Genomic DNA, 27196 nt, shown 5'->3' with positions numbered 1-27196 from the left:
TCTGGGCTTATCGGCGTACCATAAACCATTGTTTATCACCGCCGTCATTACACACGTAGGAACACGCGAACAACGGCGTATTGTTTAAACCAGCATTGTCATTAGCGCGAGGCGCGAGGCTCAAAGGAAGTACAAGTGACAAGCACGCCTTAATGACTTCTCGACGACACAATTAGGTTCTCGTGGAACGACGTGAGATAAATTTAAATGTGTAGCCACCGGTGTTCCGTGTGGAACGAGCACTGGAAACCAGAAGGGAAGGAGGGAGGCGCCCTCTCTTGAACGAAATAGCTCTTCGTTTCTTTTCTCTTCTCCTCTTCTCTTTTCTTTTCTTTTCTTTTTTTCCCCTTTCTTTTATCAGGAATAAAAGCAAAGGGGGAGAGCAAGTGGGATGTGGCCAGTGTCCTCTCGATGATCTAACGTTGAAACGGAAACTACGTCGCGAAGAGATAATGCACGAGCGGGAGTGGAGGCGCCACTTTCGAAAGACATTTGCGTGGTTAATGACGTCCCCGGAGAATATTATTCAAGGCGACAAAACTGCTTTTTATTGCCCCTCCCCCTCCCTCCCCGAACTTGTTACTCTGCTTTGCAGAGAGGGTAAGTAACGAGGGATCCTCCCGGGTTCGAAGTGGGTCGATCTTCGCTCGGATTCGACCAACTTTGCTCTTATGTATCTCTAATAGTACATAAATTATTATTATTATTATTATTATGTGATGTTACGAATTCTATTATATCGTTGGAATAATTGTTTCTCAAGTAGGAGCGAGGGGGGAAAGATATTCGAAACTGTGTCGTTTATACCGAGTCTGTTATAAATTCTACGGATTTTATATTTTTAAAATTTTTCGTTACGTATTTAATAATAATATAGTAAAAACGTAATAATAGTAAAAATGTCTTGATAAAACAAGCGACGAGATTAAATTTAATTATGCGCGAAACGGTAATAAATTTTCCTTCCTTCTTTCTTTTTTCTTTTTTATCGAAAAAAAAAATATTTTCCTTTTGTCTCTTACGAGAAATTCTCGTCGGGGATATAATTTTATTTATGTAAAGCGACAACGATGTATAACTGTGTGTATAAAATTCGTATGCGTGCTTCGTGTGTGCATTGAAAAAAATATATTCCACGAGAGGGCACAGATGGGGGGCACAGAATCCAGGACGTAAAGAGTAATAAAAAAGAAAAAAAAAAATGTTCGTATATAAATTCGATACGACCTTGTTTTCGAGTTACATCTTGTTTCACTTTGCAGTTTATGTTTACTTAGCTTTAGAAAATTTGAAACCAGCTTCAGCTTCCGTGTATAAGAGGGAATAAATACGTCTCGGTGTTATAATCCCGACCTCGTTCCTCGCAATAATCGCGACTTCTGCATCTTGACTTCTTTCTCCTGATGTTATCCAGTGTTGATGGATCGCAGTGTAGATGGATAAAATCTAACATTTGTTGGGAAATTCGATCTTTAAGGAAAAAGGTTATGAATGTAAATGATGTTAATTTATGGGTGAAGTAACGATTTCCTGATCTTGGATATTTGCCATACCACGCGGGGAAGGGTTTCACCGCCACGACATAAATTTTGGCCAAGGGCGCCGTCTGATCCATAAAGCAAGTAAATCTTCCGATAGGCTTTCGCTTTCTTTTTCCTTTTCCATTCCGGTTCCATTCGATCGGGTGATGTTTTTATCGTTTCGATCGAATGTCTTTCATATCGCGCAGAAAAATTGTTCATCGATCCAATGTTGTCAATTGGAGTTGATTTTAAGCTAAGAATATTGAAATGCGAATTTTAATAATATAATTTTGTCAAGAAATCGGAGATCGAATGAGAAAGAAACGTAAAATTAATACTTCTTTATACGAATTGTCAATTGTTGATTTATTCCCATATCATCAATTGTAAGTTATATATACATATATATATTATCGTTGATATTTACGAGGAATAAGTTAGCACGAATATTTCAGTGAAAGTTGTCGGAGCCACTCGTCGCTTCTGTAACCGTTCCTGTTGATTTGACAGGAAATCAATAACGATCTGTCAATAAACGGCGTAGTACTTTTCGCTTTCGCACGCCGTAATCTTCGCGTGACAGATAGAATCACTCTTTTCACTCTTTTTTTTTTTCTCCACCCTCCCCCCTTAGTTTTAGAACAAAATTGAAGGCGATCGTTCAAATTTGATTTAAATTTGTCGAAGTTTGATTTCGCCGCTCCTCTTTGATCTCTCTTCGCCTCCAAATAAAACAATTCTTTCATCCGTATTTCGAATCCGTTCATTTTCACGTCGATTTAACTTTTTTTTTTTGCATTGAAATACTGTGAATTGTGAATAAATCGTTTCGTATCGTGGAAGAAATACGTAATCGTTGTTATTGTTTCGCAAAAAAGTTTCGACCGCGCGCAATAAAAGGATCGAGGGGGACGGGAACGATTTGGATGGAGGGGAAAAAAAAAAGTCGAAGATCGTGGCACGACGGATAAACAACTAGACTGGGAGTTTATAGAGTGGATATAATTGTTTTATCGCGTTAACACGCCTCTATTTTCCTCACTCCTCTTCCCCTCGACTTTATATTGTTTTATGACGCCTCCCTAATCAAAGTGTTTTTCTTCGCGAAAGATTTATCGGCCAGGCTCCCTCCCTCCCCCCCTCGAAGCCGAAACTTTTCAAGAGACGTCTTCTACTTTCATCTCTTCCCCAACCAAGTACTTTCTCGATATTGATATTCTTTCAACGGCAGCCGCGTTTCCGTTCCGAGACCTACAACTTTTCATACAACTTGACGCTTTATAAACATGAATCCGGATTCATGACTTTGGTCGAGAAACACGCGCGTTTTATCCCTTTTAACTTGCTCGAATCCGTTCCGATCGAAATTCCATTTTTTCAGATACCAATCAATTCCGTTCGATTAATTTCGTCCGAATCAAATCATCTGAAATCAAATCTCATCCACGAAGCATCCACGTGGATTACTTTGCAAGATTATTTCAACACTCGAATCGAGTATTTTTCTTAAATTCCATCTTCCTTCAATCGAGAATCGAGAAATCAACGAGTTACATATAAAATCATGGATTTTATACATTAAAAATTTTGCCGTATTTTACGACGAACGTAGTAAAATTCGAGTGTATTTAATTCGGACAGCTTATTTCGTATTAATACACCCGTGTGTAAAAGAAGGTTTTAACGAGAGGCAATACCAATTTCCTTCGTTCTCCATAAATTCTGTGCGTCTGCACCATTCATATCGGAACTTTTCATATGAACTTGGAGAATTATTTTACGTTCAACTCGTGAACCGCTTAATGCCCCCATTTGACAGAGAGAAAGAGAGAGAGAGAGAGGTCCCCTTGTATAATAAAATCCATATTAACCGCGCGCCATATGTCGGCTGGGTTTGATCGCATCAAACGTGTTCCCGATTCGCATCAGCAGTGCAGTTTATGCAACTCGCAAATTTGTCCTAGCCCGGGAAGAATATGAAACGGTAAATATTTAACTATAAACACGGCCCCGTGTATAAACATTTCCATGTTATTGCGTCACGTTTTCCAGTTTGCAAGCTGTTACTTTCCTGCGTTTGTTTCGGAATAAAGAATAACAATGTGTATATATATATATATATATATATATATATATATATATATATATATATATATATATATATATAAAAGAATAACATACACACACGATTCGTGCGAAGTCGCGGGCGAAGAGAAAGACGAGAAGTCATCGAGATCATCGAATTGATTAATTCGAACGCGTGAAGGGAAGAAGATCGATCGGTTGTCGAAATCGATGATCGTGATTCTCTCTTGGATCGTTAAATACAATGGAAATGTACTGGGATTCGATTCGAATTAAAAGAAAAGAAAAGGAGGAGGAGGAGATTCGAGGGTTGAAAAATGTTGGTCCCATCCTGTGGAGCGGGGGAGGGGAATTGGCGGCCGAGCCACGAGATTGAACGAGCGACTTAAGAAGTCTGTTAGGAATCAAGTCTGTTGGAAGAGAAGAGAGGGAGGGATGGATTGAGAGAAAAAGGAGCTCGTTTCGGTTAGATTTGGTTAAATAATCCCTCTTTGTTGGCTGGGAGGACCGTCCCCGCGACGATGGCGACGGTGAAGAATTGTCGGGAATAATAATTTCATACTTGTAGTCGGGATTTCGGTAAATCCGGCCAATCTTGTGCCCCATAGAGGGGAAATTCAGCCATCGAAGGGAGTAATTGAATTTTTTTAGCCCCTCTCCTATAAATGGCTCGACATTGATTATATTTGAATAATAATCTTGGATCGACGTTTTTGAGATTTTTTTTCTTTTTTCTTTTCCTATTTTATTGCCGTTATCAAATTCTCGAATGGACAAGCCTGATGAGTTATCGAAAACGTTAGTTATCCGAAGAATCTCGAATTTGAGAAAAATATTCGATATTCAATTCTTCGTAAAGTGAAAATTTACTTTTTCTATTCACTCGTTATATTCAAAACATTTGATCGACGCGATGTTGTTTCTCTATTATTTCGGATAACAGATAACCGTTTCATAACCATAAACATTTACTCGAGAAACGAGGAAAATTGAATTTCCTTCCTTACTTTCCCTTATCCCTGATAATTCGCCGCGTATCTTGGGGTAAATCCAGATGGATCTGACCCCTTGGTTGATATCCATACACGGCGCGCACATCGAAGTTTACAGGAAACGCGGGAAATTCCTCCTTTTGATTACCAACGCCGCCTATATAATCCTTCAATCCTCACCTGTCGCTTAGCATCGCTTGAACCAATTATCTGTGTTACCTTTGATGTCATCCACCTTCCGATTGTTTACCATAAACAAAATGGAAAAGCCTCGTTGACAAAGGATCTTTCTGCAAATAGACGGAATCGTGCGCGTGCTTCTTGCAACCTTTGCGCTTTCTTCCTCCGTGGCCGAAGGAGGAGGGAAGGGGATAGTCTACGAACGAGGGAAGGTTGGAATAGATCTCTCGCCTTTCATGCGCCAACCATAGGCAAATTCGTCGACAAAGAGAGCCACCTTTCAAATTGAAATTTTCCCTATCCAGAGAAATCAGTCAACGCTTTCAATTAAACCCGGGATAATACCTTTTTGAAGTGTTTGCACAGAAGGATGGATTAATGGAAATGAACGGTGCCGGTGCCCCGCTAAATAAATATCAAAGAAAAATGGAAACAGTTTTCTTCAGTTTCAGTTTCTCTGTTCGCAAACCTTTGGTCGTTTCGCAATAACTTTAGATTGGAATATCATTGTTCCTTCCTCCCCTTCCTGAACTGAGAAAACTGTGCTACGAGAGTGCTTCCTCGTCGCTCGGGCAATCAAAGGGAAAAAAATTCTGTATTTCGCTCTGTATCGCAAGTATCGCGCAAATATATCGTGTATCGTTCAAATCTTTGACGAGGATCAAGAAAGGGATGGAAGAATCGAGATTATATTCGGAGGGAAGGGTGGGAATGATTAATGTAGGGCAAGGATAGCGATCGAGCGTAGCGATACGTTAACACATTGAACGTCGACATTGAAAATCGAAGGAGGGAATTCTCGAGAGAAGAAAAATATTGATTTTTCATACGCACGGATGAAAAATCCAATATCGAGTATCCCGTTGAAAAAGTCGAATATTCTTGGAAAAATAGGGGAGATACGTTCATTGGAGACGAGGAAGGATTATTACACCACCCTTGTACGAAATTTCTCTTTAAACAAATTTTTTCATTCGTGGAATTTTTTTCAACGACCGGTTCGACCAGTTTATCGATCTTTCACGACGTATTAAATTCTTTACACGATTCGAAAATCGTGCCCCATCCCACGCTTTATATATATATATAAAACGAAAGGATAGCCGGGCGACAGGGAAGGGTTGCGAGGGAAGGGCGAAGCTCTGCAAAACTGTTGCAGGGCTTTACTTTAATCTGATCCACGGTTTGGGAAATCGTAAAGACCGTCCGCGACGAAGATGGCTTAAAACAGGGACGTGAGGGAATTACGAAGTCCCGGATGAGACTTGGTGGCTTTCCCGTTACCGCCCCTTGCGGAAAATTCTCCTTGACAAGATTCCATCCCGTGTTTCTCAATTTCCACAGCTGTGTCTTTATCATTCGTAAACTCTGCGCGCCTCTTGTGAATTCGTGACCAAGTGGAGGGGAGGAGGAAGATCGAACCGAAAGTGAAATGGATGAAATGGTCGCTCTTGAATCGACGTGTAATTGACTCGAATTTTTGCCAGCGTCTCTCAAATTCGATAGCACGGAAATGAATACTATGTTAACGTTTAAAATTCTTCAGAACAACTATTTTTTTTTTGGTTCCATGGATATTTTAAGCTTTTTGAAACGAGTGACACGAGTTCGAGTTCATTGAGTTGAAAAATTCGAAAAGTAAAAATAATGAGAGGAGTTGATTGAATTGATGAATCGAAGAGTTGAAAATCAATTTTTTGTCAATCAGATGTTAAACATCGATCAAAGTAATCGAGGCTCGGCAAAGTAAAATTTTATTACTGGGGAAAAATTGATCGATCAAAAAAAAAAGAAGAAAGAAACATCGTTTCATCGATATTTGTCCGAAATCTTTTCGATCCATATAAATTTCGCGTTACATTTTTTATACATCAACATCGTATCTGCGATTTAAAAATATTTCCAACAACAAAATAACGATCCATGAAATTCAATTTTTAGTCAGAGATCACGTAGATAAAACTGATAAACACGTACCAGATTTCTGGTGGATTAAAGTTTCGATCGTTCTTTTCTCAACACGTAAAATTTCCATTGATGGATGGTTGGGACAATAACTTTCTAAGGCGTGTAAATAAATAAAATAGGAATAAAATTTCACGAGTGACGTCTTCAAAGATTCGTCCTCTTTCATCGTCGTTGATGAAAAAATGAAAAAAAAAAAAAAAAGAAGGCGGTGCAAAGATGCATACTTCGCCACGTCTCTTGTAAATTTAATTGACGTCATCTCGTTCCTCGCCTCATCCCGCCTTCTCTCCCCACACTTTCCCCTCTCTCTCACTTTTTCTTGTTGCGCGCCGGATTATTAATAAATCTCTAGCGCCATTTATAACGAAGTCTGGAAAATAAAATGCAACGAGAAATGGTGGGACGTGGTATGAGGGATGAGAGGTAAAGACGAAGATCTTCAAGACTTTTCGACGCCGAGGAAAGGGGAAAGGGGGATTAATCGAAATGATTTTTAACGAGATTCTTCGGTGAAATTTATCGTCGTTGCGACACATTGCGAAAAATTGATTATCCTTGCCCTGAAAATATATAATAGATTTTGATCTCGCTATATTTTTATATCTTAAATATACGAAAAATAATATATCGTAAAAAGTTCTCCGTTTGAAAAGTTCTTTATCCTTAGTCGGTTTAACTTCCAACATCGGGCGAACTTCTCTTTTTAATTAAAGAGAAACCGATAAATAAAAGCGATGATAATATCGGTCGATTTTTAATCAAGTTGGTTTCTTTTTTTTTTTTTTTTTACCAATTAAAAAGTTACATGATCATTTTTCGTGAAAACGGAATGGAACTAATCAAGATATCGAATCTATATTCCCATATCCAAATTAACTTAACGATACATATCTATGATCGTGAAAAATGATATACTGAAGCTCGCGACACTTATGAATAAATACCAAAGAATCGGAGAAAATTACGATACCACGTCCGATAAATTATCAAATTAGAAATATAATAATAGGATAGTTAATCGATTCATATTCGGATGCATTATTGATCGGAGACGAGAAGTAATCGTCGATGGTGGTAAACGTTCAAAGGGGGTGGCCGCGCACGACAATACACGCCGAATGGTTAATTAATCGTGAAATATTAACGTCCGGTTAATCACTTAGTCTCGGCCGGAGGAGAAGTCCAACAGATTGCGCGGCCTGGCTGGCTTTCGTCTGATTCTCAGACACTTTCGCTTTCCCTTGGTCCCCGGCGCAAAGTGGGTAGCAAACAAGGGGGCGAACTCTTTGCTCGGGGTAATAAGCTGCATTAATATTTGCTCGGTTCTCAAACGATAAGTTCGTAGATATTTCAAAGGCTCTCCCGGGCCTCTCTGCCCGCCGCTCATTGTGTTGCGCGATTAATTATTCAAATCTGGAGCCGTTCTCCACGATGCTTGCCATCTCGATGTACGATCGAGGGAATTGTATTTCTTCTCTCTCTCTTTTTTAAAGTCTCGCCATTCTTTTTTTTTCTCTCTTTTTTAAACCGTACTCGCCATTGTGATCCGCCCATTGTATATCGTTAACAATGTTTAAGGTGATTTCAAATGTATTTAAATTAATTTCTAGGCAAAGAGAATAAATTTCGCGGATCGGGTCGGATCGACGGGGATTGATAATAGAATTTGCATGGAGACAATCGGTGGATAATTGGGATGCGAGGAGGAGAATTTATTATCGTGAACGAAAATGGTAAAAATTTTATCGATCTAAAATCAATTTTGATTAAACAACATAATTTGATCGAGATTAATTAATTCGAGGATTTGCTCGATGTTAATTCTCTTCTAAATATCCGTGTCTGTATAAACGCATACGTTCTATTTCCGTATCTCGTCTCGATATTTTAATTCATTTAATACAAATTATATCGAATGCAAATTGAATTCATTTAGAAAGAATGAAACTATCTCGACGCGGCTGTCTTAAAACGTCGGCCGTTGGTTGGCGAGTTTCAACGAAAATTTTAATTAACGGAATTTCGTTTCATCAACTTTATTTCTGTCCCCGTTCCTTATACTTTCTTTTTTTCTTTTTTTTTTCCCCTCCTTCGGGTAATTTGCATGATCTTCCCCCCCGCTCTGCAGGACGAATAAATGAGAGATTTCCTAGAATGCAAATCCAGCTTCGGTATGCGGTTATGGCTGCAATAAAAGTCGTTCGAGTAATCCCTGACACTTATGTCGAGGAAAGTAGTTTTTCCTCTCTTTTTCTCTTTCTCTTTCTCTCTTTCTCTTTCCAGAAGGAGAGCCATTTTCGCGGTTACGATGTTATGAAAATAATTGAAACCCCATCGCCTCTAATCGTCGACCAATAATGCAAAAATGCGAGCTTTTTCGAAAGATCTTTTCAAGTAGATTACATCCTCGTTTGCATCCAGTTTGCATCTTTGGAATTATCATCGAAATGCCATCTGGGAAATTTTTCGAACCGGTCCAATGGTTATAGCGGTTTCATCGCATTGAATATCTGTAACAATTTAACAGCATGGGACGATAACGTTAGCTGAAAATTACCTGACGAATCAAAAGTTACAATTTTCTTTTTTTTTGTTTTAACTTTTATTCCAGTTGATAATATCGATGTTAAAAACCGGTGTTATTTTTTTAAATGTCGTTTCTTTCTATGAAATTATGTTTTCCTTTAAATTTTGGAAATTAAAATGGATGAAATATTAGGAGATAAAATCCTAGTATATGCTAATATCCTTTAAATAAAATATTAAACGCTTTATTGTTTCGAAAACTTTTTCCAATGGATAAAATACTTTTATTTTTAAGATTAAACGAATAAAAAATAAACTCTTTCTCTTTTCTATATATTTATAATATTTATTATTCGAAATAAAATTTGTCCGAATTTTTTTTCAACTTTCGAGGTAATTTGAGATAAAATTATTACATCTAAATTACACGAAATTTTTTATATTAAAAGCTTTCTAATTTTGTGATATATTTTCTGGATTGAAACAAGTATCGTTAATATCACGACAATTCAACTATAATAAGTGTCTCAATTATGCTTGAAATTTTTTTCATTTAACGTATTCACAGCTGCCCCGCAAATCTTGGATCTTTTTATCATTCCTCAAAGAAGATGTTCATTATCGCAATTTCGTCTGCTTCACGCACAATTGTCGAGTAAGATTGCACTGAATACATTTACCGTTTCTTTAAACGCGGTGCACTTCTTTACCTATTCTCTTGCATGAATTTCTCTCGAGACTGGGACCTCGTAATTATATACCACTCATCTTAAATATGTGCTTTCAACGGTGCACATTTTGAGTAATGTTTCTTTAACGGGTTAATATCTACTAATTTCGTGATGCTAGATTTCTTTTCTCGATTATTTCTCTTTTTCTGCTATTCATTATTTCAATCCATACATTTATTTTTATGAAATTATAAATTTATTAAATTTTTTACTTATTATTATTATTATTGTTATTATTATCCACACGATTTTTGGCAATAATAATTTCGACAATTCATTCTCTGTCCGCGTGCACGAAGAAATTAAAAATTCAATTTTCATCTGAAAAACGTTTCTCGTTAGCTCGTTAAATTTTTTTCGAAATAATTCGAAAATACTCGAGCCTCGCGTTCTTTTCGCTCGAGCCGATACACAAAGCCAGACGCGCTCCTATAATTTCAAGATTCGTCGTGCCACAATCTTTATTTGCGTTCGAGGATAGTGTTCGATATTAAAAGAGAACGATTCATCCGGTTTTATCACTTGATGTATCGTACGTCAAGCCATAAATATTCCCCGGAGATTTCGACCTCGGACTTTCGTAATCCTGAAATATACGAGGAAATAAATCGATTGGTCGTGCGCATTTTCGATGGTTCTCTGCGATTTAACGGACGCCAAGAATTGCGTTTTCCATGGGAGGAGGGGAAGGGTGAGGGGACAGAGAGGGGAGAGAGGAAAAAGTAACGAATTGAATCTCTCAAATGGAAAATATATCTTCGTCGGCGCGGAAAGAATTCTGTTTTTTTTTTCTCTTCTTCTTCTTTTTTTTTTTTCATAACGGCGAAAAAGTCGTCCCTTTCGAAATTCTATCTGCTTTCTCTGTATCTTAATTCGACATATTTGAAAGATATTTCAAATTTGAATAGAATTTAACGAGGAATTGTTTGCATTGAATAACATTTTTCGTAATTGTTGAAAGTTTTGAATATAAAAAAAAAATTCAAGGTATGCAAAAAAGTAATCTAAAAGTACTATGCAATTTCAGTAGAAAAAAAAAAAAGGGATAAGAAGGGGTAATAAGAAGTTCTAAAGTGTCCACTCATAAAACTGAGAAATGAACAATGAAATGTTAAGCATTCCGTGAAATAAAATAGGGGGAGGATGATTTTGAAGCCAGACGAAAGCGTGGCTCGCGTGACAGTAAATCTGTGGTTAGCTGAATCACCGTTACAAACCCCGTGGTTGGTGTTTGAATCGCTGGTATGCGCGGTATCGTAGAAATAGCTGTTAACTTGTTTCGTGCCTTTTTATGCAAATGTTGCGACGCCATCGAATTAACGAGGCATCGGACAATTGGGTCTCTCCCTGATTTAATTTAGTTAATAACGTTTCGTATCCACGTTACACGTTTATTTTCCTTCCAATTCTTTTCACAATTCAATAATTTTCATAATTCTTCCAACTATTATCCGTACACACGTTATAATCGAATTGCGAAACGAATTAATCGATTAATTTAATCGATTAATTTATCGACGGATATTATCGTCCTGATTCAATCCTTTTGTTCCAACGAAAGCAATTATTAATTCAAATTATTTGCATTATCATCGAGCGAGTAAGATTTATACTTACTTTCAATGAAAATTGGGAAATTAAGTATGCAAATCCGACCGAAATAATTTATCAAACCATTACTCTCCTGTATTCCACAATTATTTGAATACAATCATCCCCTATACTTATAAAATAAAATCAAATCGATAGATCAATTCCTCTCGTTAATTTCCTGTTCGATTCGTATTCCCCACGATCGAAAAACTTTCTTACGATCTCCCGGATGACAAGATTTCTATATTTCCCCTTTCTCTCTCTCCCCATTTTCATTCTCTCATTAAGACCACCAGGCGGATTAAAACGTTATCAGGATGGCAGAGAGTCCACGAGAGTCGATGGATTCATTCATAAATGCCGCTGCATTTCTTTTTAACGCTTGACTTCCTCCCTCTCCTCCTTCCTCCTCCCCAGAACGATTCTCATACTCGAATCAATTTCTCTGGCCGGTCGGTTAATGCGTCGAGCTTCCAACTGGCCGGTGTAATCTCGATCGATCTTTCGAGTTTCGAAGCAAGGCAGTGTCGCAGGCGTGAATCGGAATTTTACGACTATCGGTTTCAATTATTGCGGCGGTCGGATGGCAGTCGGACTCCAACGATATCGGTGTTCGCCTCGCGCTTTCAATAATTCGTGATGTTGATCAACAGTCGATTAGTCGAGAGTCTGCTCGAAAGAGGGAGAGAGAGAGAGAGAGAGAGAAATTGAGCGTACACGCGGATACGTAAATAATAGAACCGATTAACAAGGGCTGATTATTTTTCAAGCATGAGGGGAGGGCGTCGATCATTTATGAAAAAGGGGAGGGAGGGGTTGACGTAAACTTTGTCGGTCGATTTTCACCGTTCCATATTCAACGAAGAATTTACATTTCACCTGTCAGGTGAACGTGTTACACGCGATTTCGCTTTGACGGGCGAACACGGGACACGGATTCTGATAAATGCGGGGACGCTTAATCACCGAAACGTGGAAATAACGCGGCTAGGAAGTGGCCCGTTTCGTAGACGTTTCGCAGGGTGGAAGGAGAATATTGTATTCGTTGTGCTTTTTGATCTTTTTTTTTTTTTTTTTTTCAAAGGAAAACGTTTCGTCGTATCGGGGAATTGCGAAGAGTAATTTTCTTTCTTTTTCTTTTTTTTTTTAATTTCTTCTCGGCGTTGGAACGGTGTTTCTGCACGATGAGCAAATGTTATATGGGTGTAAATTATATATTGTTCGATGAAAATTGCGTACGGAAAAATGTTTGCCCATTTTCGAAGACGATAATTTCTCGTAAAGGTAACGATTGAAATTTTAATCGCGATTTCAAGATATATTGTTCCCGTGAGAGAAAGAATATCGGAGAATGAGAATATTGATCAAATTTTATTGATGTAGAAATATAAAACAAACTGTGTAAAATATATCTTACAAACGACATCATCGATTTTTCCTATATATTTTTCATATTACTTTTGATAATATTGTTACTATTAAAAATAACACTTTTAAACAATTTACTTATAGAAAGAGAGAGAGAGAAAGAGAGAAGAGAAGAAGTAAAAGCTCATGTAACAATTTATCATTTTAATTCGAATCTCTGAGAAAATATATTTTACAGAAATTAGATTTACCTTATTAACGATGAAAATTCAGGGGATTCAACAGGGATTATTCCAAAAATTAAAATGTTGGAAAACTTATTACGCAAATTTACTCTATATTTATTTAAATCGTGTTCAAATTTTTTTATAAATCATATTATCTCGCGCATTAATCACGAATTCTTTCTCAAGTACAAATATACACAATTTGTTTTTTTTTTTTTTTGATATCCACGTTGGCTAAACTGTTTGAAAGTAATTTCCAGGCTGTTAAAGGACTCGATTCTCGTGGACCTAGTGAAACGAACAAAGTTCGAGGATGTTTCGAATTTCTTACTGCAAGTCGCGGAAGAATTCGTGCCCTTTTTCCCCCTCTTTCCTCTCCTCCCCTCCCTCTTTTTGTCTTCTCACTTTAGCCTGCATCGTAGTTTATTTCAAAGACACGTATCTACGAGTTTTCTGAACAATGTACTACTCGCGGAAGTATTTCCGGCTAGTAGTGGTAGAGGTGTATATCCGTGCCATCCATTGCGAGGATTTTCTTACGATCCAGTTGCCAGGTATGTCGTATTGACCATCTTTATCGTACGATTCTGGTACGTAATCGTTTGTCACTACTTGTTCCCCTTCCTTGCGTATATATCCAGGGTCATCCCCTTTGAACCTTTTGGTTGAAATATTCCGTGTTCGTGTTGAAGAGAAGTATAATACTCAAAAGTGTAATTGCTTCTTTCATAGTTATTTTTTGTAAGAAAAAAAAAAAAAAGAGAAAATATCAAGCTATTTATGTCAAGAATTAATATTAGTTATACGAAACACTGCGAGACAATTGCCATGTGAAAAATTATTTATTTTGTACGATAGATAATATTTTTACATTTTTCCAAGATTAAATCCAACTTTGAAAAAAATTTTGCATTTTTCACCACGCGTTTTACAAAAATGATGCAAAAATTTTATAAGATAGAAATAAAAAGTTATAAATTCTCTCTGCGTTTATTAAAATTTCGCCCAATTTTCTCGATTGTTAATAATACAAAAATTGATTGGATATGGCGGATAAATGTACGCCATTTCTCTCCGTTTTAACAATATGCCATTTTCCCTATTTCGCTCTGCCTGCGCGTACATGATTTTTCATTACGATTGCAACGATTTTATTATGTGATTTCGTGATTAAAAACTTCGCCATGTATTTTTTTTTTTTTAGACGCGATGCGAAAATGGAAGAATTATGACGTACAGTCCACATTTCGGTAATTTTTTTTCCCCTCCCCTTACAGAGAGCCGCACATATGTATACAGGTTTAATGAACATTTAATTGCAACAGCACTTTGTTCCCCTTGCGTGACATGTTCGCGATCTGTTGCTCTTTTTCCACTTCCTCCTGTCTCTTCCTCCTCCTTTTTTTTTTTAATTGTTTCGCACCAGTCTTAATAATACAAAATCATTTCAAAGTAATTTTTATTATTATTAATTCGGTGAAGACACTTGTGAAACACTGTTACATATTCAATTTTTAAAAATTTTGTTCGCAAAAAAAAAAAGAAAAAAGAACAACAAGGCGTATATTTCCACGGCGTGTATTTTTAAAAGACGATGATACCGAACACGAGAGTAGTGTTTCCAATAAAGATAAAACCATATCGAGCAGAGCTGACATTTTTATTTTAACTTTTTTATACGCAGCGGATTCAAATGGAAAAGACAAACGATAGAATTTCAATGGAACGGTGCAGAATGTCAAGAAAAATATTCGAGCTTTAACATCTAGGAGCGAAAATTTTTTGTTCAAATATCGATGCTTCATTATCGCTACGAAAATCGAATTTTAATCGATTAGAAAATTGCCTTTTTAAAAATTAAATGAAGAAAATAATCGAATTCATAAATATCGCAATAAAATTCTTTTTTTTTTCTTCGATCCCTCGTTTCGATAGCATTCAGATAAATCGGTTTTCTCGCGAAACACACATTCTCCTCGTGAAATCGAATTTTCGCGCGAAATCGACGCGAAACGATTCGATAAGTCGGCGTGTTGGACGTTTCGATTATAAGTTTAATCGGACGCGAGGAGATTTTTCGCGCGTCGTCGGATCGCATTCTGCTCGAGTAAAACAAGGTGAAGATCCCGAGGCCGAGTCGGGAAACTCTCGACTCTGCTCACTGGGAGACATTCCGTGGAGTTTCGAGATAAAATGATCTCTCGCTTCCTCGATCCTGTATAATATAATTCTAGTTCACCTAGATTCTGGTCGAGGATGTCATGGACGCCGTTTTTCCTCGATTCTTCAATCTTTCGTCAACTCAAACTTTCGATAACTCGTTGTATTAATTATGCTTTGATAACAGGCTATATATTCTGCAAAGCTGATCCAGATTAAGTATGATAAATGTTACGTTACTTTTTAATGAATGAGCATAGAACACGATGAATCTTTCTTTTACTTTTACTTTTTAATATACTTTGATGTGTTTCTTTTTTTATCAATAATTGCTTAAATTCTTTTTCCAAAGATTGTTATTAAGTTTAAGTTGAGACACAGATATGATAAATTTAATAAAAAAATGTTAATGGAATAAATGAAAAGTAATATTGGAGGTTGATGAATAGAAGAAGCATCTCGTTTTTCAACGAGACAATGTTAGGCATTGGTGTATCGATGGAAGCGAAGCAAAAAAAAAACATATTGGACCCTGGCCTGGAATATTCAACCCCATCCGTCCCATTCATCGTTCGACTCTCATTTGTTTCCGTTTTTACATAACTTTCTTTGATAGCAAGATATTGAAAGCTGCGCAAGTTATTCGAAGGATATTTATTGCGGGATAACATGAAAGCCTCTTATACGGAATACTGGTCGTAAAGCTGGCTAATAAAATTGCATACAGGTATCCGTATTAAAATATCAAATGAAACAGCGAAACGCTTCGAGTATTTTTCCTTTTTTTTCTTTAAATTACACTCTGATTCTGTGACTTAAATCGAATCAATATCGCGCAATTAAACTAACGAACGTTTTGCAGGAATAAATTATATTTTATTATTTACAAATTCGAATTAATCCTGTTAATCCTGATATCGAATCATAAATTACAACGGTAATCATCCAAATTCCGTTGGAATTCCGCCATTTATAAAATCCCGTTGTTAATCCGTTTTACCGATTTTTTTTTTCTCCGCGCGGATAACTGGCAAATCAAATAGCCGTCTTCTTGCAGTTACGAGAAGGATTAATCGAGGTATCGCGGATAATTAGTTTGGCTCGGGTTCCGTATTTAACTTCTCTGATATAGGAAACGTTTGACTCGCCAACGAGGAAATAGGTAGCTCATTAAAGAAGAGGGGATGCGAGGAGGGGAAGTTGCGAGGGGAAGCGAATGAAACGGGTGCCGTTTAAGTTCGTTATACGGCTTTCTACGAAATTATATACGGTCTAAAGAGTGCGTTTAATCTTTTTCGATACGTTCGTCCGACAGATTTCCTGTTGATTCGACGACATATAAAGAAAGATTAAAATCATTAATCCTTTGTCACGTATCGCCTGAAAAATAACACCGAATTGAATTTCACGATTGTGCAAATATCGAAAGTGTTATCCACGATGGATAATAATCGGAATAGATGTAACAGAGCTCATAATTTCATCCGACTCGTACGTCGGAAGGGTGAAACGAAATTTCACGCTACTTGCCGACCAAACAGTCTGCCACGCCTCTTCAACGTCCCTCCTCAACTTAAATTGCTATTTAACCATCGCACCTACAGGAATTCCGGTAACTCGATTACCCTCCCCCCCCCGGACGGTATTCGGGACAACAACTAAATCGATCCCTCTCCACCTTCGGAACGAAACTCGAAAAGAGATCGATTCGATTTCTCTCCCAAGAAACCCTGCATTCCGTTTTTCATTCCGAATGGATGGATGGATGGAAGTCAATATCACGAAACAAGGGGGTATAACCCTCCTCCTCTGGTTAAACCTCCTCTGGAATCGAGTCGAAAGAAAGGGGAGGGAAGGGGTGAGCGACGGTAGGGATATAACGAACTTCTGCAAGATGTTACCGAATTCGCCGGTTCCGTGGCCGCGGGATATATATATACATATATATATATATATATATACATATATATATATATATACATATATATATATATATATACATATATATATATATATATATATATATATATATATATATATACAGTGATTAAATTTCCTAGTTGCATTGCCATGACGAAGGGTTATATCCATAGGAAATTTAAACAAGGGCTTTAAGGAACGGTCTCTCGTCGTTCGCCCCCTCCCTGCCCCCCTCCTAAATATCGTTTTTCCCCCGGTTGCGGTCTCGTTACCGTGTTCCAGGCAAAATTCAGCCCCCGGGGCCACGACACGCTCGCCGCGAATTATTCATGTAGCAACATTTCACGTTGCCTCAAAGTCTCGTGATTTTGCAACCACCCACCCTTCCACTCCACCCACCCTCCCCTCTATTTGTTGTTCCTACGACTTTCCTTTTCCTTGCTCGCCGGTGACGTTATCACGATTCCTGCTGGGTGGGAGGCAAGGTGGGAGGGGGGAGGAAGGAGGATGGCAAGCGTGTTTTCCTGCTTATCGCTCTTGTCTGGTGGAACCGCGAACAACCCGATTAACATTCGTTGCGGAACAAGCGAGTTCCGCGGTGGATGAAATTACTGAGATTAAGACGGAGGAGGGGGAAGAGGCAGAGGGAGGGGGAGAATTAAACTTTTCCTTCGCCTTCGCTTTCCTCTCTCTCTCTCTCGTCCTAATTTCTTGTAAATCGAAATTTATGGGGGAGAATCTTGGGGAGGGAAATCTTCCGCGTGGTTGAAAGTTAAAAATGTATGTGTTGTTCTTTCTTTCTTTTGAAAAAGAAGCGTCGTTTTATCCTTTTATCGTGGAAGATTTTATCGAGGGAGTGAATTAGGGTGAGAAGAAAGACGGACGGGAACTTTTTACACGCTTACTGTGTGTTGTAAAAACAGAGAAGAGAATTGCTTATGGAAATGTTTGTTGTGGATGGAGCCGATGTTGGTTATTCGTCGATGGTCGAACGAAAGTTTACGCGTGAAAAGTTGTACTATCTCGGGGTGAAGGGGAAAGGGTCACGTTGCAAATGATAATTGGAAGGATTCTTGTTGTGGGATGAAATAATTTTTCGATATATTTCGATTACAGTTTCGCAGCGTCATCTTTGTTGTTATAATAGTAGTCTGCGCGATATTAGAGTTTTACATGTCGTTTAACTTAATAAACGTGGCGCATCATGCGAGGAGAGGGGGGGGGGAGGGCGAGAATGAACTCGCGAGAGGTCAATAATTGAATCGGCGGAAATTGCTTTAATGCAAAGGTGAAAATAAAATTTGTAAATTAAATTTCGCTTTCGGGGTATAACGTCGAAACGGTTTTAATTTTAATTGTATGATAATACGGTTTTGTAAAATGGATTTTCTGCAGCGAGGGGGGACGTTGTTAAAGCAAAAAGTGTGGAAATTGTTGTTGCAAATGGTGCAACGTAATCACGAAAAATAATACGGAATTTCAGCCCGATAAGAGAGTTTTAACGATGTCATTCACCGGAAATATCTGTCGATACGCAGAGATTGTTTTTTTAATATTTATATAATCTTCGAATGCTCCAACATTAATTTACGCTTCTCTGAATTGTATATGTAGTATTAAATTCTTTTTTTTTTCTCTCTCGTTAATTCGTTATTTTACAATCAACCTCAATTACAATCGTCGTCGTATCAAAAATATTACACCGAGATATAAAAACTACGGTATAAATTTTATAATATTAATATTACAATCCAATGCGCGTTTGAAACATTTATAAAGAATAAAAATCGAAAACGTTCACACACGAGATATAGAAACCGACCGTAGGACGGTCTCTTCTGTAAAACCATCGACATTTTATTTTAAACGCACGAATTTCCGAAAAGCTTCATTCCAAAGCTTTCCGAGGAGAGAAAGAGGGGGAAAAAAAGAAGAAGAGGAAGAAGAAGAAGAAGAAGAAGACGAGACGAAACACGCGGAACGCGGCAGATGCAGGAAATCTGTTTGCTCGATAAATGGCTGAAAGCGTGAAATCCTTGTATCTCGAATCGAAGCGGATACCGCCTTATCTCGAAAGGCACAGATTTTTCCGACAGCTGTCGATCTTTTTTTCCGACAGTTCCTGACTTCTCTCCTCTTTCCTCTCCTCTCCTCTTCTCTTCTTTCTTCCCACCTCGTCTTCCTTATTTCGCGCCTTCGAACCAATAACGCATTATCCACCACCACCACCGCCACCACCCCCGCCGGAAATACTGTTTACCGCCAGGATATAGCATTTTTTGCCCGATCAATTTTTTTTTTGCTGCGTATTACAGAATTGATCAGTCGAATCGATTGACGCGCTAACAAGCGTGATAATTTTGGCCTGGACTCTGTATTGGAATTCATTTTCATGATGGAATGGAATAAATTACGCGACTCTCATTTTTTACGGTGCATCTAATTATTCCGTTTCCTGGGGGCGGGGGGTGAAGGGTGGAGAAATTAATCGTATTTCCTTTTTTTCCATCGATGTCTCAGGGACTGATATATTCGAATAATTAAAACGTTTTTGGACACGTTTTATTTGTTGACAGAAAGATTTGAAGATTTTCAAGATTTGTATTTTCGTAGAAATCATTATAAGCGCGTTATTATAAGCAAACGTAATACACACGTAATATGAATCGTTTTGTAATCAATGTAAATGTTGTTTAAATACTAATACCGTATATATTAAAATATATTACTGTATATATATATATAATACATATTTTTGTTGACGAATAAATATACATTTGGAATGTGAATAAATATTTGTAATCATGCATTGTATAATGTTATCAAGTATAATCGTGTTTAACAAAATTCGCAAAACACTCGTTAATAAAAGATTCGCAATTAATGAAAAATATATAGTTGGAGAGACAGAGTTTGACAGTAGCGCATTAAACATTAAAATCCGTTCCGAAACGAAAAATCGATAGCTGTGGCTGGCATGCAATTATCCTTCTACAAAAGATAAAATCGTAAAATATTATAACAGTCAGATGTGAAGCATGATGTAAATTTACGTGCTCCGTAAAGCGAAACAAAAATATTTCCTCGTGTCAGGCATTGTAGTAAAATTTCTGACATCAGAATAAAAATGAATCCGTGTTCCGTGATTTATTCGGTGGAAACAAACGCATTAACGAATATAAGAAAAGAAAAAAAAAAAGAAAAAGAAAAAGGAAAAGAAAAGAGAAGAAAAAGAACAAACGAACGAGAAAATGTTAACTTACCTGCGCGTCACATTCATTATTATTCTCCAAGAAAATTATCTTTCTTAAAAGAGACGTCAATTTATTTCTCATTTATTTCTCTCGACTCTAAAGAAAGAAAGAAAGAAATAAAACAAAAAACAAAAAAAATCGACAAATCTAAAAGTACACCGTTTTAATTTATAAAATAACGTAAATATAAAATATAAGATATATTAGACAGATACAAGGCTATGTCTAAAACGAAAATGAAAAGATCGATGAGAAGGCGATTCAAAATAACCCAAAAAATTGCATCTTTGTACATCGGTTTATTATCATAGCGGTACTTTGACACTGGTTATTTTAAGAAAGATAATGTCTAGCCTCTTCGTTATTTCTTATCTGCTCTCTTCCACTCTTGTAATTTTTTTTTTTTTTCTTTTTTTTTTTTCTCTGTTTGTTAAGAAGTCTTGGCAACCGGCCAAGCCGCCAGAATTAAGTTCGGAAGCTACGTTTCTGTACACTCGGTGTTGGCCGTCGTTGAGAGCGGTTTCCACCTCGCGATCATTTCTCTCTCTCTCTCTCTCACACACGCATACACATGCATACCTCTCGCTCTCATCTTTCCTCTTTCTCTCTCTCTCTGTCTCTCTCACTATCTCTCACTCTCTCGTCCATTCTCGCTGTTTAGCCCTTTGCTTCTTCGTTCCTCGCATACTTTCTCCTTACACCATCTCGCCTTCTTCACTTACACTCCGTTTTCGTGCACTCGCGCATCTCTTCTTTTTTTTCTTCTTCTTCTTCTTCTTCTCCTCCTCCTTCTTCTCCTTCTTCTTCTTCTTCTCCTTCTCCTTCCTTTTTCCTCTCACTCGATCTCACAGCGTTCGATAAAAGTTCTTCCGGCCAGCAATCGCTCTCGCTTCCCCGTCTCGCACTGTCATTCAAACGTACAATTCGCCACCGCGAATTTCACGCCAGCACGTTCCCTGTGTCCCATCAATTTCTTTTCTCCATCTTCTCTCCAGCCTTTCTCTCCTCCCCCCCCCCCCCCGTCATTTTCTCACCACATTTCCCTCCCCCGTACGTACGTACGCCACACTTGCAGATCATAGAAGTGTCCTGGAACGCGCGACGAGAAAGAAACGCGTCCAATCCAGAAACGCGACACGTTACAATTATTATTGTCACTTTGTGTGTGTGTGCTATTTAACGTTCCGATCGCCTGAGATCGATGCAGTGCGAGAGACTGCTTTTATTTTTTTTTTCTTTTTTTTCTTTCTTTCTTTCTTTTTTTTCCTTTTTTTATTATTATTATTATTATTTTTTTTAATTATTGCCACCCGAAGCGTTCGCCTTTGAAACGAAGATCCTTTCACAGGATTTCCGAAAGGAAAGGAAGGGCACACTCTTCTTTGGTTTTTTTTTTCGATCGCCTCGTTAAAGTCCTCCTCGATACGTTCCTTCGTTCAACGAACAAGTCCAACTCGTTCCCGACGACGAAACACTTCGATTTTTCGAAATTTCACCGTATTTCTCCTCCGCCTCGAGTTCATCGGGAGATGGAGGAATATCGAGAGAGAGTGGTTTCTCCCCAGACTCCATGGGATCTCGGCCAACAGTTTCCTTCGCCGAAACTTTACCGCGTGCCCGACGCGTATTTCCCGACGGACAAAGCCGAATCTGGCGGTTATTCGGGAACTACTCGGAGCTTCCTCGAGAAGTAAGGTGATCCGTTCGAGCTTTGTTCGTTCCTAGCCACGACTGTTCAATGTTCGTCCGTCGTTCACTTGAAAACCAGTACACCGGTTAATCTGGTTCGTAGCCAGAAAACGTTGTTGAAAAGTGTGTGTGTGTGTGTGTATATATATCTTCGATAAAACTCTATTTGATCGATCGTTCGATATTTTTGATTCGTGTATAAAAGTCTTTCTATTTTTTTTTCACATTTCGATTCGAAAGTCTTTTTTTTCAAAAGATTCTGGCACGAGCGGAAAGGAAAAGCGTAAAAGAAGTAGAAAAAAAAAGAAAGAGAAAGAAAGAAAGAAAGAAAGAAAAAGTCGTGTGAAATTTTACTTCCGCTAAATATCGGCGAAGTACACGTCCGGTAATCGCGTCCTTTCGACGCGTGATCCTCGATGTTCAGATACCTTGTCCACGTCGAACAATCGAGCGTACTCGGATTCCGGTCACCAAAGTTCGGTGGTCGGGGTGAGAGTGTGCACCTCGATGTTCTCGTGCCGATGATACCTGTCCCTTCGCCTCACGGTTGCCCGTCGCGACAGCACGACGGTGAGCGCGGCTGCAGCGCCGAGCGCAGCGCCAGCCAGCACCAACATCCCCGGATGAGCGCCAGCGGACAAAGCCTCGGAGACCCTGGCGTCGGAATCGGTCGCCCTCCTGTCGTTCAATTCCTCGGCAATCGTGTTCGAATCGGCCCTGTTGTTGTTGTTGTTATTGTTATTATTATTATTATTATTCTCCCCGCCGAGAAGCACCGGCGAGTACGAGCTCTCCCTCGTCGGATTGTTGCTCGCCCTCCTCCTCGTCCAATACTTCTTCTCGAACGGCTGCTCCTTCGACGAGGGGGGGCCAAGTTTCGATAGCTTGAAGAACGAGGAGGTGGCGGCGCTCTTGGCCGACGATGCGCCGAGTTTGCTCGGCCCCCCGCTCCCCCCCTGCTTGCTACCGTCCTCTATGCGATTATCCAAAGTTCCCGAATCGTTCCCGGTTCCGATAATTGACGCTTCCCCATCGCTCGTCGCGTCCCGATACGGCGACGCCCGGCCGACGTCTATAATTGAATTTTTAATCTCCGCCGCGGCGCTCCGATCGACCTCGATAACTTTCTTAGCCGGGTCTCGCTGCTCCTCCTTCCGCCCTCCCGACCCCGTCGTCGTCCCGTTCCGTCCCAACGACCCGCTCGACGGCGGGACCGGCCTCGTCGACCACGTCCCCTCGATCGACGACGCGAGGGGGGAGGGGCGATCTCGATCGGCTCGCGATCGATTCTCGGCGGCGCCCTCGGTGGCGGCGATAACGGACGACAGGTGGACAGAGGCGACAGAGGCGGCTGGGTGGGCGGCGGATGCGTTGGAAGATGCGGTCGGGTTATTAAAACGAGACGAGCGTTCGATCGGAGGTGGAATCGATAATGTCGTGGCGGTGGGCGGCGTGATGACGGTCGGCGGGGCAGCGGTGGGTGGTGGGCTGGGCGGTGATGGCAATTCGTACAACGGGGATCCCGACAATTGGCCAGGTGTATCGCATCGAACGTCTTTGCTCGGCCGCTCGTGCTGCCTCACCCACTCGCCCAACCAGTACAGATCCTCGCTGCAATTCCAACGATTCCCGGCAAGGTCGAGGGCGCGCAGTTGCGGCAGCATGTAAGGCAGATCGAATCTTAGGCTCGTTAAGTTGGTTCGGGACAGATTCAACTCGATCAAGCTCTTGCAGGCGGACAAGGCTGCGTCGTCCGCGAGAAGCTGCCTGGCCAGGACCGGGCTTCTCGACACGTCCAGGTATACCAGCCTTTCCGGCGTGGGCACCGGAAACGCCATGTCGCTTTGCTCCTGTTGCTCCCCCCGAAGCGAGGTTAAGCCCGCCATGCGAAGCTTGGCGAGATTACTCGGCCCACTTAAGGTATTAGCCGGTAACGTTTTAACGGGATTATCGGATAGATCGAGTTCTTCGAGCACCGGTAATTGACCGAGGGCCCCCACCTCGATCTCCTCGATGTCGTTATCGTTCAACGTCAACCATCTCAAATTGTACAATCCTTGGAGGTCGTCCGTTCTCAACCGGCCGATCGCGTTTCGCTCGAGCTTGAGGCTGGTGAGACTGTTGGGCAGGCTGCCCGGCACTTTGGCCAGAACGTTGCCGGAGATGTCCAGCTCCTCGAGAACCTCCAACCGGCCGAGAGCGTCGTCCTCGATGTCCGTCAACCGATTCTCCGAGATGTCCAATATCCGTAGAAGGGGATAACTGTCCAAGTCGCCACCCCGGATCGTGGTCAATTTGTTGCCGGCCAGCCTGAGCGCCCTGACCGACCTCGTGAGCGCGGCCGGCACCCTGGCCAGACCCGTGCGAGACGCGTCCACGGTTTCCAAGCGTCTGCCTGTGCCCAACAGCAACGAGACGTCCCTCTCTTTCAGAGGATTCTCCGAGAGTTTTAGTATCGATAATCCCGGAAGCGGTTGCAAAGTTCCGGAGGCAGCCCGCGCTAAACCGTTCCTCGAAACGTCGAGCTCCCTCAATCTGTCCAGGCTCTCGAACCACCTGGCGCCCAAAACTTGTAGCTGGTTCCCGCTCAGATCCAACTTCTGCAACGAGTAGAGGGGCGTGAGCGCGCTGTCGGGCAGATCGGCCAGCCTGTTGTCCGACAAATCGAGAAACTCCAACCGGTCCAGCCCCCGGAACGCGTCCTCGTGCACGTTCGATATCGCGTTCCTACGCAAACTCAACCTCACCAATCCCGCAAGCGTCCTAAAAGCCCCGGCACTCACGTCCGTCAGCGAGTTGTCGGACAAGTCGAAACGCGTCAGCTCGCTCATATTCATCGCGCGGCCCACCGTCACATCGTTCAACCGTGCCAGATTGTTTCGCGACAGGTTCAACGCTGTGACGCGCTCGAATCCGTGCCACGACACGTTCAAGAACACCAACGAACAGTTCGTCACGGACAATTCGTCGAGGTAGGGTAGTAGAATAGTGGCGGCGGTGGTGGTGGTGGCGGCGACGGTGGTGGTAGTGGTGGTGGTGGTGGTCGTGGTAGTAGTAGTAGTAGTGGTGACGATGGCGGTGGTGGTGGTGGTGGCGGCGGCGGCGGCGGCGGCGATGATAGTGGTGGTCGCGTTATCGGGATCCGCCGACGCATCGCCGGCCGTGTCGTTTACGTCGACGTACCGTTCGACCACGTCCGAGCTACCGATCACTTGGAACTCGTTCAACGTTTCGCTCACTTCCAGCTCCTCGAGCAGACCGATCACCTCGTAATCGTAGGCACCGTCCACGGCCAGGCTCCTCGTCCTGGCCGGCAATTCCGACAACCCCGGCGCACGTCCGCGACACTTGACGCGTACGAACACCGGCAAGTCCCTCTCCCCGCCGCCGCTTTGATGACACTCGCACAGATCCGGACACGCGGAACCGCTCGCCATCAAGGCGAGCAGTATGAACGGAAGCCACATCGCTTCCAGCTACGGCGGCGTCTTCACATCTCGAACGGCCGATGATTGATAATCCTGGAACGGCTCACGCCGCCACCGTTGGGTACCGCGCGATCTTCCCGAGACTTGGTGCACCGAGCATAGGCGCGCGTTTCTCACGAGTTCTCATCGAACAGGCAGATTCGACGGAACCACCTCCTCTCGAAACCAAGGGGGCTACGGATGCCGCCAAAACTCAACAGCTCGCGAGCAGTACGTACACCGACGATGCCAGACCGCGAGCAGACTATCGGCCGCGTCAGACGTGATGTCCATACGAAGGACTGACAAACACTGCGGCGCCCGACTCGTAGCTGCACCCGCCTCTCTCCCTCGCCCCTTTCGGCCTCCGAGCCGGCTGTGCGCCGCCACCCTTCCCTCCAACCTTCTCTCTCCTTCGCTCCTCCTCCCTCCCTCTTCTCTCTCTCTCTCTCTCTCACCTATTTCTATGCACCCTATATAGATGTACGCCACCACCACCACCACCATTACCACCACCACCACCACCCCGACACTCGTCGCTTTTGCTCTCGAACTCGATAAGGGGCGCGAGCGCGCTTGCGTCCTCTGACGGTGTACCGACGACGAGGTACACTGGTACAGGTATCCTTGCGATCTCACCGACTACTCTCACCGTCGTCCACGGCTCGCGCTGCCTCCTGCTTCACTGACTCACTGACTCGCCTCGACTTTCTTAAACTCGATTCCGCGTGCTGGGATTTCCGGGGCGCGAGCGAATCGTTACCCATCGCGGTCCAAACTTCCACTCTCTTCCTCCTCGTATTCCATCGGATCTCCGTTTTCCATCTTTTCGTCTCCCCTTCGCGACTTGTAAAAACCTTGACAACACTTTCGATTCTTTTTTTCCTCGAGTTTTATTCTTCCTTCGAAAGAGGGAAATCGTCAGAAATCGTCTCAACGGTTGGAGGAGGATGATAGGTCGCGACCGATTAATGGATGATGCTGGATTCATATTGAATTTATGGTTGTAATAGATGCTGGCACGTGAAGGCGTGTATCGTGGCTTCTTGTTTCTTCGAACAAGGATTTCGCGGTAGGTACAGTGTAGGTAGGAAACGCAACTAAAACTTTACCGATACACGTCCGCGTACCGCTGGCAGTTGGCTTTCTTAAATTCGATTCGCGTGCTGGGATTACAAAGGAGCCGAGGTGCAGTTGCCACGAAATAAGGTGAGAGGTCAGCTACTTTCCCAGCATCCACGCTTTCTATCTCGTTACGCCGTTTTCGGCCAACGCGATTATCTCGAGACCTTTGCCGCATTGCAAATTTATATTTATATCTTTGAACTCGTTTAATATTTTTTCCCAACGTGGAAACGTTAATTTAGAATTTCAGAGTATTGACGGTAATAACGGTAAAATAAACATTTTAGAGAATTTCCTAGCTGGTGGTATAATTAAGCCTCCTTTTGCGCGAGGGTACGTACTATGAGAAGTTCGTATCGTTTGTATAGTCAAAATTTAAACCACTTAA

At 41.2% G+C, this 27196-nt stretch overlaps 1 protein-coding gene and 1 non-coding gene across 3 annotated transcripts in view; one reads left to right on the top strand and one right to left on the bottom strand.

Annotated features, from left to right (window-relative positions):
- LOC550811 (protein timeless homolog) overlaps positions 1-27196 on the top strand; it is a 180496-nt gene that overhangs the window by 23441 nt on the left and 129859 nt on the right. The gene's annotated exons all lie outside the window — the stretch shown is intronic.
- On the bottom strand, positions 25054-25142 carry Mir6054 (microRNA 6054). The gene has a single exon (NR_127329.1). It is a non-coding gene; the product is annotated as a microRNA 6054 (primary transcript).

The sequence above is a fragment of the Apis mellifera genome, linkage group LG4 (assembly GCF_003254395.2).
Source record: "Apis mellifera strain DH4 linkage group LG4, Amel_HAv3.1, whole genome shotgun sequence".
Taxonomy (NCBI): Eukaryota; Metazoa; Arthropoda; class Insecta; order Hymenoptera; family Apidae; genus Apis; species Apis mellifera.
The sequence above is the reverse complement of the archived record's forward strand: the minus strand, read 5'-3'. Positions and strand labels throughout refer to the sequence as shown.